Source organism: Giraffa tippelskirchi, chromosome 14, assembly GCF_054371585.1.
Source record: "Giraffa tippelskirchi isolate mGirTip1 chromosome 14, T2T-mGirTip1v1.2.pri, whole genome shotgun sequence".
Classification (NCBI taxonomy): Eukaryota; Metazoa; Chordata; class Mammalia; order Artiodactyla; family Giraffidae; genus Giraffa; species Giraffa tippelskirchi.
This window is the reverse complement of record NC_137288.1, coordinates 23,201,691-23,218,054: the sequence shown is the minus strand read 5'-3', so window position 1 is coordinate 23,218,054 and position 16,364 is coordinate 23,201,691. Positions and strand designations below refer to the sequence as shown.

The following is a 16,364-nucleotide window of genomic DNA, read 5'->3' as shown; positions in this document are numbered from 1 at the left end:
GTTTTTCCAGTATGGATGTGAGTGTTGGACTATAAATAAAGCTGAGTGCTAAAGAATTGATGCTTTTGAACTGTGGTGTTGGAGAAGACTGTTGAGAGTCCCTTGGACTGCAAGGAGATCAAACCAGCCAATCCTAAAAGAAATAAGTCCTGAATATTCATTGGAAGGACTGATGCTGAACCTGCAATACTTTGGCCACCTGATGTGAAGAAGTGACTCATTTGAAAAGGCCCTGATGCTGGCAAAGATTGAAGGCAGGAGGAGAAGGGGACAACAGAAGATGAGATGGTTGAATGGCATCACCGACTTGATGGACATGAGTTTGAGCAAGCTCCGGGAGTTGGTGATGGACAGGGCAGCCTGACGTGCTGCAGTCCATTGGGTTGCAAAGAGTTGGACAAGACTGAGCAACTGAACTGACTGAGGATTTTATTACAGTTGCAGATATACTTAGTAATAGAATCACTGGGTCATATGGAAGTTCTGTGTTCAGCATTCTGAGGAAATAACAGATTGTTTTCTAAAGCAGCTGCACCATTTCACATTCCTACTAACAAAATATGAGGATCCTATTTCTTCACATCCTCACCAGTACCTGTTGTTATATGTCTTTTTGATATTAGCTATCTTGGTGGATATAAAGTAGTCTCTCCTTATGGCTATGATTTGTGTTTCCTAATGACTAAGATGCTGAGCATCTTTCCATGTGCTTTTATCTGTTTGTATATTGTTTTTGAAGATATGTCTATTCAAGTTCTTTGAACATTTATTAATTGGGTTGTCTGTCTCTGTTGTTGAGTTGTAAAACTTCTTTATATATCCGGGATGCTTGGTCATTATCACATATGTGATTTGCAAATATTTTTTCTCATACTCTGGGTTTTTTATTTTCTTTTTCTCCATAGTGTCTTTTCATGAACACAAAATTTTAAATTCTGGTTAAGTTCAATTTGTCTATTTTGTTATTGCTTATGCTTGGTGTCACTTTAAAGAAGCCACTGCCAAAATCCATGGAAATGAAGATTCATCCCTATGTTTATTTCTAAGTGTTTTATAGTTTTGACTCTTAAATGTAAGTATTTGGTACATTTTGGGGGGTTTTATTTGTATGTTTGGTGTGAGATAAAGGTCCAGTTTCATTTCTTTGCATACGGGTATCTACTTGTCCCAGTCCTATTGGTTCAACAGATTTTCCTTTCCCCACCTTAGCACTCTTGACAAAACTCATTGGCCATCGACGTGTAACTTCCTTTTTGGATTCTCAATTCTACTTCACTGATCTATATGTTTATCTTTATTCTAGCACCACACTGTTTTGATAAGGATAGCTTTGTAGTGAATTTTAAAATTGAGATGTATATGTCTCCCAACTTTATTTTTCTTTTTTCAATATTATTTGGCTGTTTGAATACCTTGCAATTACATATGAATTTTAAGATTATATTTTCCACTTCTTCAGGAAAAAAAAGGCTGCTGTGATTTGATTTGATAGTAACTGCATTAAATCTGTAGATCATTTTGAGAAGCATTGCCATTTAACAATATTAAGTGAAAGTGAAGTCTCTCAGTCGTGTCCAACTCTTTGAGACCCCATGGACTGTAGCCTACCAGGCTCCTCCGTCCATGGGATTCGCCAGGCAAGAATACTGGAGTGGGTTGCCATTTCCTTCTCCAGGGGATCTTCCCGACCCAGGGATCGAACCCGGGTCTCCTGCATTGGAGGCAGATGCTTTAACCTCTGAGCCACCAGGGAAGTCCAAGGCGTCTAAGTTTGAGCATGAGATATTCTTTCCACTTATTTATATATTTGTTAATATCTGTCATCAATTTAAAAATTTTTTTTTCTGTTTTGACATCAATGCTTTTTGGTTTTTAGTATACAGTACTTGTACTTTCTTGTTCAAATTTATTATTAGTTTTTTTCTTTTGGATGCTGTTGTAAATGGAATTGTTTTCTTAATATCCTTTCAGATTGTTTGTTGCTACTCTGTAGAAAACTAAGTGATATTTGTGTTAATCTTGTAGCCTGAAAATTTGCAGAATTTGTTTTTGTGCTCCAACAGTTTTAATATGAGTTCTTTAGGATTTGCTGCTTATACGATCATTTCACCTATGAATAGAGATATAGTTTATATCCAATTTTGATGCCTTTCAGTTTAGTTTTCCTGCCTAACTACCCTGGCTAGGACTTCCAGCACAATATTGAACGGAAGTGGTGAAAGTGAGCATTCTTTCTCATTATATTAGAGAGATAGTAGAAGGAAAACTTTCAGTGTTTTATGATTGAGCTTTATGTTCGGTATGGGTTTTTCATATATGCTATTTATCATGTTGAAGATATTCCTTTCTATTCCTAGTTTACTGAGTGTTTCTATCATAAAAGACTGTTGGATTTTGCAAACTGCTTTTTCTGGTATCTATTGACATGATCATATGTACTTTGTCCTTCTTTCTATTATTAGTAGTATATTACATTGATTGTTTTCCATATGTTGAAATTTCTTTGTATTCCTAGGGTATATATCACTTGCTTATGGTATACAATCTTTTTAATATGCATTAAATTCTAATTTTTATAATTTTATTCAGGGAATCATTTACTCACACTTATAAGGGACATTCTGCTGTATTTTATTGTGATGTCTTTGTTTGGCTTTGGTATTAGGGTAATGCTGGCTTTCTTGAATCAGTTAGGCAGTGTTACCTCTTCTATTTTTGGAAGGGCTTGAGAAGGATTGATATTAATTCTTTCAATGGTTTCTTAGAATCCATCTTCTGGTCCTGGGCTTTATTTTGTTTGGAGGTCTTTGATGATTCATTGTTCTTTATTAATTATAGGTCTGCAAGATATTCTATTGTTTCCTGAGTCAGTTTTGGTAGTTTGTGAATTTATAGGAATCTGTCGATTTCATTTAGGCTATCTAGTTTGTTGATGTATAATTGCTCATAGTACTTTCTTACAATCCTGTTTAAAAACTTGTTTGTTTGGTAGAAATGTCCCACTTTTTATTTATATTCCATTAATATGATTACATTCTTTTCTTTCTCATTAATCTGACTAAAGGTTTCAATTTTGTTGACCTTTTAAAGAACAGACTTTTGTTCATGCTCTATGCTTGTTTATTCTTTATACTGTTTATCTCTGATCTAATCTTTCTTGTATTCTTTCTGCTAGCTTTGGGTTTAGTTTCTTTTCTTTATAAATTTCCATAAGGTGTAATGTTATTGATTGGAGCCACAAAGATCTCCTACTGTGTTTCAGGGGACGTTCTCCTGGTTAATTATTTGCTTGGTTACCATAAACCTTTGCCTATCTTCCAGAGTTCCAGTAGGTTGATTCTGATAATTTTAACATGTTGTCAGTGTTTTTAAACTCCAAAAATTGCCTACCCCACCATTTTGCTGATGTTATTTGAGACAAAAACACTTTGTATTCTCTTGGAATGGACAATTTTGCCATAGATATATGTTAATTCATCTATTTTCTGTCATAATATGTTCTGAAGAGACCTGGACCAGTGTCAGAAAAATAACTTTATGCTAATCACATCCGATGAGGGAGCAGTAGCTAGTGCATTGATGACCTTGATGAGGCACGTGCTCTACCAAGAATTGAAGAGAAACTCTACATCAGTAAAAGTTTTAGGTATACAGGGCAATACCACCATGATAAAGGAAACACAAATTATCTACTGGTCATCTGTAGTGATTAATTAATGATCTCATGAATGGTACATAACAAGATGCCTTCATTACTTATTTGATCATGGGGGTTAGGAGTAATAGTCTTATTTGTGCTTATTTGTATTTTCTAATCTCTAAAAAGAAATATCCACTAATTATGTAATAAATGTTTTTGACCAAAACATATTTAAGTACTCAAGAAATTAATATGAGAAGGCTGAGTGGGTGGACAAAAAAATCTGGACATGTAATTTTTCTTTGCTGAAGTCAAGATTCTTTATCTGTAAAATAATGACTTTATTATATTAGTTGTTTTCCAAAGTGCTCCTTAGAGTCTAGGGAGTCTGTGGATGACCTCCAAGGGCCATTGTTGGAGGAAATTAGATATGAGGAGACTTTCCAAGTGGGCAGATATCCAAGACTTCCTCTAAGCATTAATGGAAGAAGTTCCACTTTTGACATACAAGACTTCTGGGTGATATATACTGTATTTTTTATTCTTAAAGGCTTCTACTACGTTAAAAACATTTTGAAAGCCAATGTGAAAAATGATTTCTTGGGTTAATTCTGACTATAAACTGTCAAAATACTAAAATACAATTGTTATTTTTTTAAATAGCTGGCAGTGTCATTTGACTTTGGCCTGTATAAAGATTTGGGGAATAAATAGAAGGCAAAAGTATCCCATATGGGTATTTTAAAAGTTTTTTATAACAACACTTATTGCCAAGTCTTATATATTATTTCAAGTAAAGTGATAATATACAGTAATTTTAATTTTGAGATCTAAGAGATATTAGAATAGTCCTTGAGATATTTTTAATGTTTAAAAAAATCAACAAATAAAAGATTATAAAAACACAAACTTCCTTTATTACAGTTATCTTTTGTTAATTTCCTTTTGTGTAACCAGAAAGATAAATTTTCTGGTCTGAATTTTCCAATCTGAATCAGTAACAATGCAATTTCTGCTTGAAGAAACAATTATAGTCCTGTTCTTATACTATCCTACCAAATACATTGTCATCATTGAATTCTCTTGGGAAGATGTTTAATCATGTTTATAGGCACAATTTTAGCATATTTTTATTTTTGAACTTCCAGGATTGGATTAAACTATACATTTTTATTTGACTCATCACCAAATTGTTTGTTTTTATTGATTTTGGACATTTTAAAATTCATGAAAAAATTAACATATACAGCTCTGCATACTCATTATGTAGGAATATACCAAAATAAAATTGCCTTTCAAAAATATTAAAAAAATATGAACTTCAATTCCTTGTTTCTTTTCTCCCATAGTTTTCCAAAGTCAGTAGAAGTTAAGCCTGGGTAATAGGATATATGTATTGAATATATCAGTGCCTTTATTTAATTAGCTAGTGGTTCTACATAGTTCATTTTTACTTAAGCTAAACCAATGTTTTTGTTTATCTTTTGCTTCTGTGTTAGAGTTTAATATTCTCAGTCACGCTTGATCTTTATCAGAGGTTAATTCCCCTCTGGCAGTTCAGAGATGCCACTGTAACACTCTAATTTACAATAGCTGGAAATAAAAAAAGATTTGAATTCTGCAATAGTGATTTGCCAGAATTAAATAAAATCCTGAGGGACATTTACTCCTGTAAAGTGTTTAGAATAAAAAGAATATTCACTTTTCTCATGTTTGCTGTATAATCAAATCTATATGATGATGGTGGTGATGATGTTACTGTTATTTTTATACCTGCCATTTGATTGAGTGTATGCTATATGCCAGGGGCATCCCTGGTGGCTCAGCAGTAAACAGTCCACCTACAATGAAGTAGTTGCAGGAGATGCAGGTTCGATCCCTGGATTGGGAAGATCCCCTGGAGGAGGGCATGGCAACCCACTCCAGTATTCTTGCCTGGAGAATCCAATGGACAGAGGAGCCTGGCGGGCTACAGTCCATGGGGTCACTAAGAGATGGACGCTACTGAAGTGACTTAGCACGCACGCATATACCAGGCTCTGTTGGATTCTGTTTTTGCAGATTCAGAAGAATCCTTACCTCCCCGTGTTGCAGGTGAGGTGCTGCTATCAGTGGAGGTTGCTGTAGAGGGGACATTTGTTTACCCAGCAGACCTGGCCCCTGAAGGGACCCTCAGACAAGGACTTTGTGAGCCTGATCCAGGAGGTTTCCCACTGTGGTGTGTGGGTAGAGAGCAGGAAGCAAACTCTAGATACCACAGGCTCTTTTCTTTAAGTCTTATTTTTGAGTGGGTTATTTCAGTGTATTTCACTACCAGTGGGATCTCTTTTCTTCATTCTTCAGGGTCTCGGACTTTCCTGAAGCTTTGCCACATATTTTACACTTTGCTACACTTCACTCGCTGAAGTGTGCTCTTTCAAGAAAAAGTGATTCTTGGCATTATCGGTTTAGATGCAGCAAGGAGAAGCTTTTTAGTTTTTGAATATGTAGTCATTCTGGAGTTGAATTTACCAAGAAAAATTGATCATAGAATTGTAAAACTAATTAGAAATGGGTTCCCTGCAGTAAAAATGTCTTCTGTAACATTGAAACATTTTTGTTTTCATTCCCTTTGCATTTGATACCCTAACATGCACAGATTGCATAAGGGACTATGTTTGAAGACTGTGAGCAGAGTGGTGGGGTGTGTGTGTGTGTGTGTCTCTGTGTGTGAGAGAGAAAGAGATTAAGAAGCTTAATGAGAGTATCTAATTTCCTGGCTGTATATATAGGGAAAACAAGGCTCAGAATGAGAGAGTCCCTTTATCCACAGCTGACAGCTCGTTATTCGCAGGGCAAAGCCATGTCTTAGTCTCACCCTCCCACTGCTCCATCGCTCTAAACAAAGAATCTCCACCAACAGAATTTTTGCCCCTTAGGGGACATTTGGCAATGTCTGGAAACATTCTTGGTCATTATAATTTGGATGTTCTACTGGTAACTAATAGGCAGAAGCCAGGGATGCTGCTAAACACCCTACAGTGCACAAGACCGCCCCACGTAACAGTTTTTTGGTCCAAATGTCAACAGTGCTGAGTTTGAGAAATCCTTCCAAAATATGAAGTACATCACACTGTGATTAAGTAAGAAGAGGTGACAAACTGACTTCTACTATAAGCTTGATCAAAATCCAATGACTGAATGTTTAATCCTAATTATATAAGATATATCTGATGATTAAAAGGAAAGTATTGTCTCTGGACCATTGTCTCATAAGTAGGCATTCCCAAGGACTGCTCAAAGTCTCACAAAGATGAATTTATTATAATTTCACAAAGTCTCACTGAGAAGTTCACCACATTCTTAATACAAGCCCAAGTAATATATCTAATCGTTTTCATTAGGCCTATGAGTTGGGCACCAGAGCAAGATCATGACCATGAAGCTCCTGTGCAGAGAAGCAACAAAATAAATTATATCATCAAACTGATCTGTGCTCATGTCTGCTTCCCGCTCCTATTTAGAGTATAAAAAATTGCTTTAAAATATTTTGAAGACATTGGAATTAAGTCAACAGACTACTTTAAAAAATAATTAACAAGGGGGATATTTAGGGAGTTTGGGATGAACATGTACACACTACTATATTTAAAATGGATCACCTACAAGGGCCTACTGTATAGCCCGTGGAACTCTGCTCAGTGTTATGTGCCAGCCTGGATGGGAGGGGAGTTTGGGGCACAATGGATCCAGGTATGTGTATGGCTGAGTCCCTTCCCTGGTCTCCTAAAACTATCACGACATTGTTGGTTAATCAGCTATACCCCAATAGAAAATAAAAGGTTTAAAAAATAATTAGCACGAATGATAGCTTTAATTATTTAATGTTGGGTCTGTTTTAAGCACTTTATATACAGTGTCCTTTTTTTGCAAGGAAGCCAATTTTGGTTTTGATTGAAATGCACTAGGTGATTTGAAATCACAGATTAGAAACGTGTATGCACAAAATCATGGAGCGCACTGTCACTTCACAAATACACCTTCCATCAATCAAGAGACAGGCTGGGAAGCCGCATCTTTTATTAGACTAACTTGTGCCTACCCACATCCATCAGTCACATAAATCTGCATGTCAGTGTGTGAGTCTCACTGCTGAGTTAGAGAAAGTATTACTTCTCTCTCATTATTTTAGAAATGGAAATTACTGTCTCACTGTCCAGAATTTCTTTACAAGCACAATGTACAATTTGTAATACAAAGACAACTCTATTTATATTTTTTTCAATTGAGGGAAAAGTTAAGGCAAAAGATGTAATAAAAGTAAATCAGATCCCTGATAGAATATATTTGAAAAAGAAGAGGCCCTGATATCAGACAGACCTCAAAGTCACATCTCTGAATTTTACGAGTCCCTTCATTCATAAAACCTTACTGAGGCAATTATATGTTGCTTTAGGGTAATCTACAAATACTGTTAATGATATTAAAATTGTAACATTTTAAAGTTAAGAGCTGAATCCAAGGTCCACAGGAGAATCTTTTCCATTTGTCATACTTTGTCAATTTTCTATTTTTCTTACTCGGTCAGTGAGAGGCATACACGTGTAATGTTTGGCACTATTTTTTCAATTATAAAAACAGAAAAAAAGTTAGGAAAAAAATTTTAAATCACCAAACACTAGTTCAGTGTTTTAAAGTATATCTTTCTAATTCATTTTCTCTACAAGTGGCCCCATCTTGAGATAACCTCATTAATTTTGTTTTCTTCATTGCTTTTATAGATCATCCATACATTTATTCACCTACCCATTTATACCTTCGTTCATTTACTCATTGACTTATTTTCCTGTTTGCAAAAGATTGGAAGACAAACACAGCATTATATCCTTAAGAAATTTACAAGACTGCCTTGGTGATCCAGTGGTTAAGAATCCACCCCCCAACACAGGGGTCATGGGTTCGACCCCTGGTCGGGGAGGATCCCACATGCCCTGGGGACACTAAGCCCATGCCGCACAACTATTGAGCCCACGTTCTGGAGCTCCTGCTCTGCAACAAGAGAAGCCACCACAATGAGAAGCCCACCCACCGCAACTAGAGTAGATCCTGTTCACCTCAACAGGAGAAAGCCCGTGCGCAACAAAGAAGACCCAGCACGACAGAAATAAACAAAATGTTTTAAAAAATAAAGAAAAACTAATTCTTTAAAAAAGTTCACAGTTCGCTGAGGAAACACACTTGTAAATGTCATGAACATTGCCTTTGGCTGTAGCGTCAACTCTTTCCGTGGGAATCAGGGAAGGCCTCGCAGAGACGGTGAGAAACAGCTGTAAAACTGGGTAAAGGTTGCTGCGGGGGTTTTCAGTTTCATGGTTTCTTCAGCCTTCCTCGACTAGGTGATAAGGATCCCAAGGAAAGTCCGTTCTGATGAGGACTTATTCCCCATGGTTCCTGCAGTTAGATGCCGTTGCAGCTCTTTATTGGCTTGCAGCTCCCACGCTCATAAAGAAGGCTGGAGGAGAAACCTGATACCAGTGGTTTGCACAGATGACTTCTCTTTTCCTCCCATCCCCAAAGTCGACACGAGCCAACCGTGGTCCTCGCTCCTCCTGCCCTTCCCACTGTGACTTCCATCCAAGTCCTGACCTCGTGACCTTACAATCGGTTAAAGAAGGCTTCTCCGGGCTTCCCTGGTGGCTCAGTGGCAAAGAATCCCACTGCCGATGCAGGAGACACAGGTTTGATCCCTGATCCAGGAAGATTCCCCCAAGCTTCAGAGCAGCTAAGCCCAAGCGCCACAACTACTGAGCCTGTGCTCTAGAGCCCGCGAGCCGCAGCTCCTGAGCCCGTGTGCGCTAGCACCCCGGGTCCACAGCAAGAGAAGCCAGCCCCGAGAAGCCCCTGCTCCCCGAAACTTGAGAGAGGCCTGGGCAGCAGAGAAGACCCAGCACAGCTAAAATTAAATAAATAGGTAAAAATTAAAAAAAAAAAAAGACTGCTTCTCCACTTCGAGCCTCCTGTCCTTGTTCGCTGAAGGAAGAAGAGGAAAGAATGAAGAGGCAGCCCCATCAGCAAGACAAAGCTTCCCCAAAACGTTCTTCAGACTCTCACTTGCATCTCACTGGTAAAACTGTACCATGTGGCTGAGCGTGTTTATACTGGGAGTCTTCGTAACATAAGGTGTTTTTTTTTGTTCTGCTTTTTAAGATGACCACACTGTGCCCCAAACAAAAATAAAAATTCGGTTCATAGGGAGGAAGTAGAGAAATAATACTGGTGAGCACATATCAGAATTCACAGGGAAGACCTAACATATGAAGTGAAACTGGAATGAGCACAAAAATCAGCTTTCAATGATGTGTATAGAGTGCCTTAAGCTATTGTGAACTGGCCAGCAAATTATGAAAACTCCAAGGCTGAATTTTCTCTTAGTTTTTAATTAGGTGCCTCTTCCTTTTTATGGGATATGGAATGTTAGCATAATGGGGTGTGTGTGTGTGTGTGATAAGTCATCGTGGCAGTGCACTCTCTGAACTAAGACGGAGGTGAGGGATAACCTGGTTTCTACAATGCTAAAAGGTACTATGCTATCAGTCAACAAAGCATTTGTGAGCCAGGTTTGGCCATAAGGACAAAGCAGGACACCTACTCCACTTTCTGACCCCAAGGAAAGTAAAGCTGTGTGGAACAAAAGGGCCTTCACTTGACAGTTCAAACTTGGACAGTGCCCTCCATACACAGCCAGATTTTACTGGCTTAATTTACAAATTTGCAAGTAAAAAAATTGATGTGTTAAAGCATAAATCTGATTGGTGTGAATTCGAAAGAGCTGGGGGAGAGGAAGTGGAGATAGACAAACAGACATTCTTTCAGGATTTGCCGTGAAACTGTGTTGTTATATTGAAAGGGTGAAGAGGAATGAGGACTTAGGAATAATAAAATTGTTTCAGAGACTGCATGGTGGTGTGCAAGATGTAAAAATTAATCAAGAAAAGTTGCATTCTGGCAAATGTATTTTGAAGAAGGAATTTGATAAAACAGTTAAAAATCATTAGAGATTTCAAGTAGCAGGAGTATAAGCAACTGTAACTAATAAATAAGCAACTGTAACTCTTACTAACGGCTTCCCAGGTGGCATTCGTGGTAAAGAACCCACTTGTCAACTCAGGAGATATAAAAAATATAGGTTTGATCCCTGGGTCAGGAAGATCCCCTGGAAGAGGGCATGGCAACCCACTCCAGCTTTCATGCCTGGAGAATCCCATGGACAGAGGATCCTGGTGGGCTACAGCCCACTGGGTTGCAAAGAGTCAAACACGACTGAAGTGACTTAGCACACACAACATGAACTCTTACTAAAGATGTAGAGGAACAAGCTTGGAGGAAGAGAGATCATTTAGGAAGATACTGCAGTGATCCAGACAGGTTATGATGGTTGCCTGAATCAGGATTGTTGCAGGGAGGAGAGGATTGGGCAAATTACTGAAGTAAAATCAAAAGCAAGTGATGCTGCATTGAATACAGATAGAAGTCAAGGATGACATCCAGAAGATTTTTTTTTTTTTTAGCAAAGTGTAAGACAAGTTGGCATTACTGAGACAAACAATGCAGCTAGTCCATGGAGAGATGATGATTTCAGTTTTAAATACCTTGATGCTATATTGTCATCTTTTCTAGTAGCAGAGTACAGTGTGTTGATATGTATAAGTGTTGTAGACTCTGAAGAGGATTGGATCCAAATGTAAGTATTTGGAAATCAGTTGGAAGGAAAGGTGATCATTGAAACCATTAGAATGGGTGACATTATCCAGAGAGGTAATAGATTTACATGAAGACACACTGAAGGGTGTTAGGATGAGGGGGAAAGGGACACCTCCAGAGAGGGGAGAGAAAAGTGAGTGGTCACAAGGGAGACCAGGAGGATGTAGTGCTGAGCTCCGAGAAGTCTTCATGTCAGTGCTGTTGTGAACAATATCAAAGGCTGCATAGATGCCAATAGCGTGGAGGCTGAGAGGAGTCTATGAAATAAAAAGAAAAATAGTGCCTGTGTGTGAATGCGTGTGCCTGTGTGTGAATGCATGTGCCTGTGTGTGTGGAGGGACAAGTGTGTGTTTGCAGAGACAGTCCCTTTGGTGAGCTAAAGGGAGTAGTGGGCAGATTAAGTGGAGTTCTTGGCTGGAAAGAGGTCTTTCAGTCATCTCACCATGAAACAGAAGAGAACGCTAACTATAAGGGAAAATGACCCAGCTGAAAGCAAGATCCATTGGCATACCTGAAACTCACCGAAGAACTGATGGTGTTTAAGATCTCATGGGGAAAACCCAGAGGAAAGGAGAGTTCAGTGAGAGAAGGGTATAGTAACTGAGCACATCTTCTAAAAAGACAGGACAAAAGGGAACCTCAGAGGGTCCACTTTCTGTGGGGGAGCGGTCACCCCTCCACCGTATCAGGAAGAACGAACAGATGCTCTTCACTAGAAAATAGGCGACGGATCTGTTATACAGCTGGGACTTCCCCGATGGCTCAGCAGGTAAAGAATCTGCCTGCAATCCAGGAGACACACCAGATGCAAGATTGATCCCTGGGTCGGGAAGATCCCCCGCAGAAGGAAATGGCAACCCAGTCCAGTATTCTGGGCTGGAAAATCCCATGGACAGAGGAGCCTGGCGGGCTACAGTCCATGGGGTCACAAAGAGTCGGACATGGCTGAGCAGCTAAGCACAAGCAGGTTATACAGCCAAGAATATTTCTCTGGATTGAAAAGGGAGAAAGAATAAAATCATTTGAAAGCATTAACTCCCTAACTTTCAAATGCTGTTTTCATGCTCTTTATTAATATAAAAATACAGTGACTGTTTCTTCTGCCCTCTCCTCTGAAAAAACTTCGGACATTCTATGCTGTTAGTTCAACTAGAAAAACTCTTTGTGTGTGTGTGTGTGGTCTGCCATCACCCATTCATCAGGACATTTCCTGACAGCTGCATCACGTCGCTGGAAGGTCACTCCGTTTGTTCCCCACCCCCCCAGGGCAAGGGCCGGAGAGCTCTCTTTGGGGGCCCAGGAGACTGCAGCTCACAGTTTTTGCCTACACGACTGAAATCAAAGGTTCTGACATACAGTTTCTATATCTTGATTTCTATACCCAAGTAGTTAATTACATATTCTTTTTTCTTTGGGGGCACAATCTAATAAAGATCAGATTGAACCAATGATGCTTCCTATTGTTCCTGTCATCTGCATTATAATCTTTCTTTAAATCTTTTGCATATAGATTCTTTTTGCTTTGCCAATTTTTCTGTTACTGCAGCAAGTTATGCAAATTGCTATTAAACATTAAACACACTGGTGGATGATGAAGGGGTGAATGTTTCTCCCTTTATTATGCACAGTAAAATTTCAAATAGCTTGTGTAGAAGCATTGGATTACTGTGCTGAGTTAGGGAACAATAAACCGATTTCCTTTTGGATCGCTCACTTATGATCCACGGAGGGTGTTGTGGTATTGGTTTTGATAAAACTTCACAACCAATGGGAATCTTCTTCGAGTTAGTGCGGAGTGGCCTTAATGCTGGAAATAATCCTGTTGGCCTGGACCCCAGAGCCATACAGATGAGAAAAGGATACAGGGAATTCTCCTGTTTACACATGTGTCTGTAACTCTGAGCCGCCGGAGCAGCCCAGCCAGCCCAGAGGGTAAGATGCTTAATAACCTTGTGGCTTTTTATTTAATTTTTATATTTTCCTGCTGGGGCAGAACCTGTGTTGTTCTCGGAGCAAAGAAAAAGATAGTTGCTTATAAGATCCAGAACAAAACTACCATAGGTCTGGGAAACAGAATGGATGTGTCTTCTTAAAGTGGACGTGATTTCTTCCCTCCCTCTTCTATTTCCCACGTTGGTATTATTTCTCCTGGCAGCTTGTCATACATTTCCAGTTTTGTAAAAAAAAAAAAAAAAAGAATAACTGTATACTAACAAAACTCAGGTAAGATTTTTCAACTGTAAATTTAGACAGTAAGATAATATGTTGATAATAAGACCTTGTTTTGTAGTTCCAAAAGAGTATGAGTTAGCCAATGTATTTGAAGTAGTTTATACTCTTAGAGTAAAAATAAAGTAGAATTGCTATGCAAATCCTCCTACGTATGTCTCATGCATTTAGAGTTATTTTCATTTTGCTGGTCCTTGTGCTGAATTCCTGTCACTGTTAGCAGAAAAGTATACTTTAAACTTAGCATTAATATTGATTTCTCTATGTAACTTACCTGGGTAGTGTGGAGGAGAAGAGACATAAAATAATACAATGCTATATAAAATAAAAGGAAATGGATATTTAGAGAAAGTCATTACAGAACTGAAGAGAACATAGCCTCTGGGAAGTATTTGCTAATGTTTCCTGCAAAGATAAATTATGAAATGAAGGTTGAGTGGACAAAGCTGTTAAATAGAAATAAAAAGGAGATATTCTTTTAAAAATATAATTATAAATGTGTAACATAGCTTTGAAATGCACGGAGATATTCTTGCTTACAGAAGCACTAGTTTTCCTGTTTTCTACAATCATCTGAATACACTTTTGCTAATATTTTTGTGGGATAGACTATTGTTACAACTTTTGATTAAATATTTTGTTGTTAATCATTTTATTGTCAAATATTCTCACATATAAATTAGTTTCTAATTCTGACTTTTCTCCATATTTTTACAGAAGCATTAGATTAGAAAGGAGTCTTGAAAAGCTAGTGATACAACAGTTGTATAAGTTTTGTGTAATTTTGCAATATTGATTTAAAATATCAATGTCTATTTGAGTATTTGGAAAAATGCTTTATATGAACTGCATTTCCCCCAAAAACTTTAAAAAATAGTTCCCTTGTGAGATAACATCATTTAGTGGGTCTCTTTTGAAGCTTTCATGTGTTTTCATTGGATTCAGTATTTGCTTGACATGGGGACATAGCTCTTGGTGCCTCACTATGGGTGTAGCCTTGAAATGTATGAGGGTTTCATCTAGTTATTAGAGCTATACTCATAATGGCAGCAATTCTTTACAACTGAAAATGATCTCAGGTCACTTCTATTTGGAGAAGCATCGTCTCTCCTCTACTTGTATTACAAGATCAGTTGAATTCTGCCATAAAGCCAAAACCTTCTAAATCCCCCCTTTTAGCAAGATTTTGGAGACACCTTGAAAGAAATGTCTGGATGCCTGAGCTGAGGTTTGAAAAATCAGTGGAACTTCCACAGTGATAAGAGAGCAGACTATGTAGGATTTTAATACCTTTAAACCATGAAATTTTTGCACCTTGTTTTATCTCCCTGGATATGTTCCAGTGTTTCCTAGTTTATAGTCTATGGGAACTTGAGTAGAATTTGTATCCTACTGTTGTGAGACAATTGTATAAACCTTAATTATGTTGAATTGGTTCAGAGTACTTTTCAGGTCTACTGTCTCCTTCTACTTTTCTTTCTGTTAATTTTTGAACATTTGATAATGAGACTCCAATTAAAAATCTTATCTACTTAAACAAATGATTGTAATATATAGTGGAACTACATGTAACTTTGTTCTGTATTTTCCAAGTCTCCTGTAAATCTGTTATCATAATTTCATAATCTATAAAGGAAAAATAATCAGTGGAACTTGAACAGTTGCTAAAAACCCAAAAAACTCCTCTACGATGTAGAAGTGGTTGGAGCAAGGGGTTTTGAGGCAAAAATTAATATGGAGCCAGGTAGGCTAGGGATGAGTAACCCATCTCACTGGAGCAGAAAAAAGTACACCTTGTGAATAGTAGACACTGTGCTTCATAGAAAGAGCAGGACAGAGCTATGGAGCATCTTACAACTCACACATTAAATTTGTCCTTGTATAATACACAGAGATGGCAATTACAAATTTCTGAAGATGCAAATTTCTTCTACTCATCCTCTTCCTTCTTCTTCATCATCTTTTTCTTCTTAACCATCAGCTTCTTCTTCATCATTGGAATACTTTCAACATATAAGTGTGCTTCTGTGTACAAGGTAATTACATACATGTCTACAATCTTGACAGCTATGCAATCAAATGAGTTTCATTTTACACAGTATCTTCATGTTATACATGAAGAATCTGATGTTCAAAAATGTTAGATGATTTCTTTAAAGCCACAGATATAGTAAGTGAGGCAGGATTCCAAACAATGTCTTTCTGGCTCCAGAGTCCTTCCACTCTGCTGCACTGGTATTTTAGGAATGTGAATCTGGCAGGAGTTAGCGAGATGGTGGGGAGTGGGCTTTGGGGTAAGCGAGCCCCAGGAGCGGGTGGTGAGACCACAGGCAGATCAGTTCCAGCAACTGTAGACCAAGCCAATCACAGCCCCCTCAGGTGGCCTGCTCTCGCCTTCGGAATAGAAAGAAAAAAATAAGCAGTCTTTACATTTAAGTTGGCTGTTCTCGTATTCAGCTCTTTTATTTATCTCTGTTATTTTCTTGAATGTTGTATTCATACTCAAAGAAGATATACTTTGATTTCTCAAAGGAAATTTCATCTCTGATTTTCATCTAATATTACTTATTCACAAATGAAATAAATGAAGTGACTGGAAATGAAATGATATTGGGAACACACTGCCATTCCTTTTTTTTTCTTGATGTGTGCTATGAATGAATGCCTAGTGACCACATCTTCCTAAAATTATGGAGACACAATTATTACTAAAGAAAATTATCCTGTAAGTTTTATTTCAGTGGGTGAAGAGCAT

At 37.9% G+C, this 16,364-nt stretch overlaps 1 protein-coding gene and 1 non-coding gene across 11 annotated transcripts in view; one reads left to right on the top strand and one right to left on the bottom strand.

Moving 5' to 3' along the window:
• Positions 1 to 16,364, top strand: part of CCDC102B (coiled-coil domain containing 102B) — a 324,997-nt gene that overhangs the window by 34,817 nt on the left and 273,816 nt on the right. Inside the window, exon 1 of one of the 10 annotated variants that reach the window (XM_081562698.1) lies at positions 13,029 to 13,312. The exons of the other annotated variants lie outside the window; for them this stretch is intronic. The gene's annotated coding sequence lies outside the window, so the exon portion shown is untranslated. Of the gene's footprint in view, positions 1 to 13,028; positions 13,313 to 16,364 lie in introns of those variants that run through there. 10 annotated transcript variants of the gene reach the window in all.
• On the bottom strand, positions 1,682 to 1,753 carry TRNAW-CCA (transfer RNA tryptophan (anticodon CCA)). The gene has a single exon. It is a non-coding gene; the product is annotated as a tRNA-Trp (tRNA).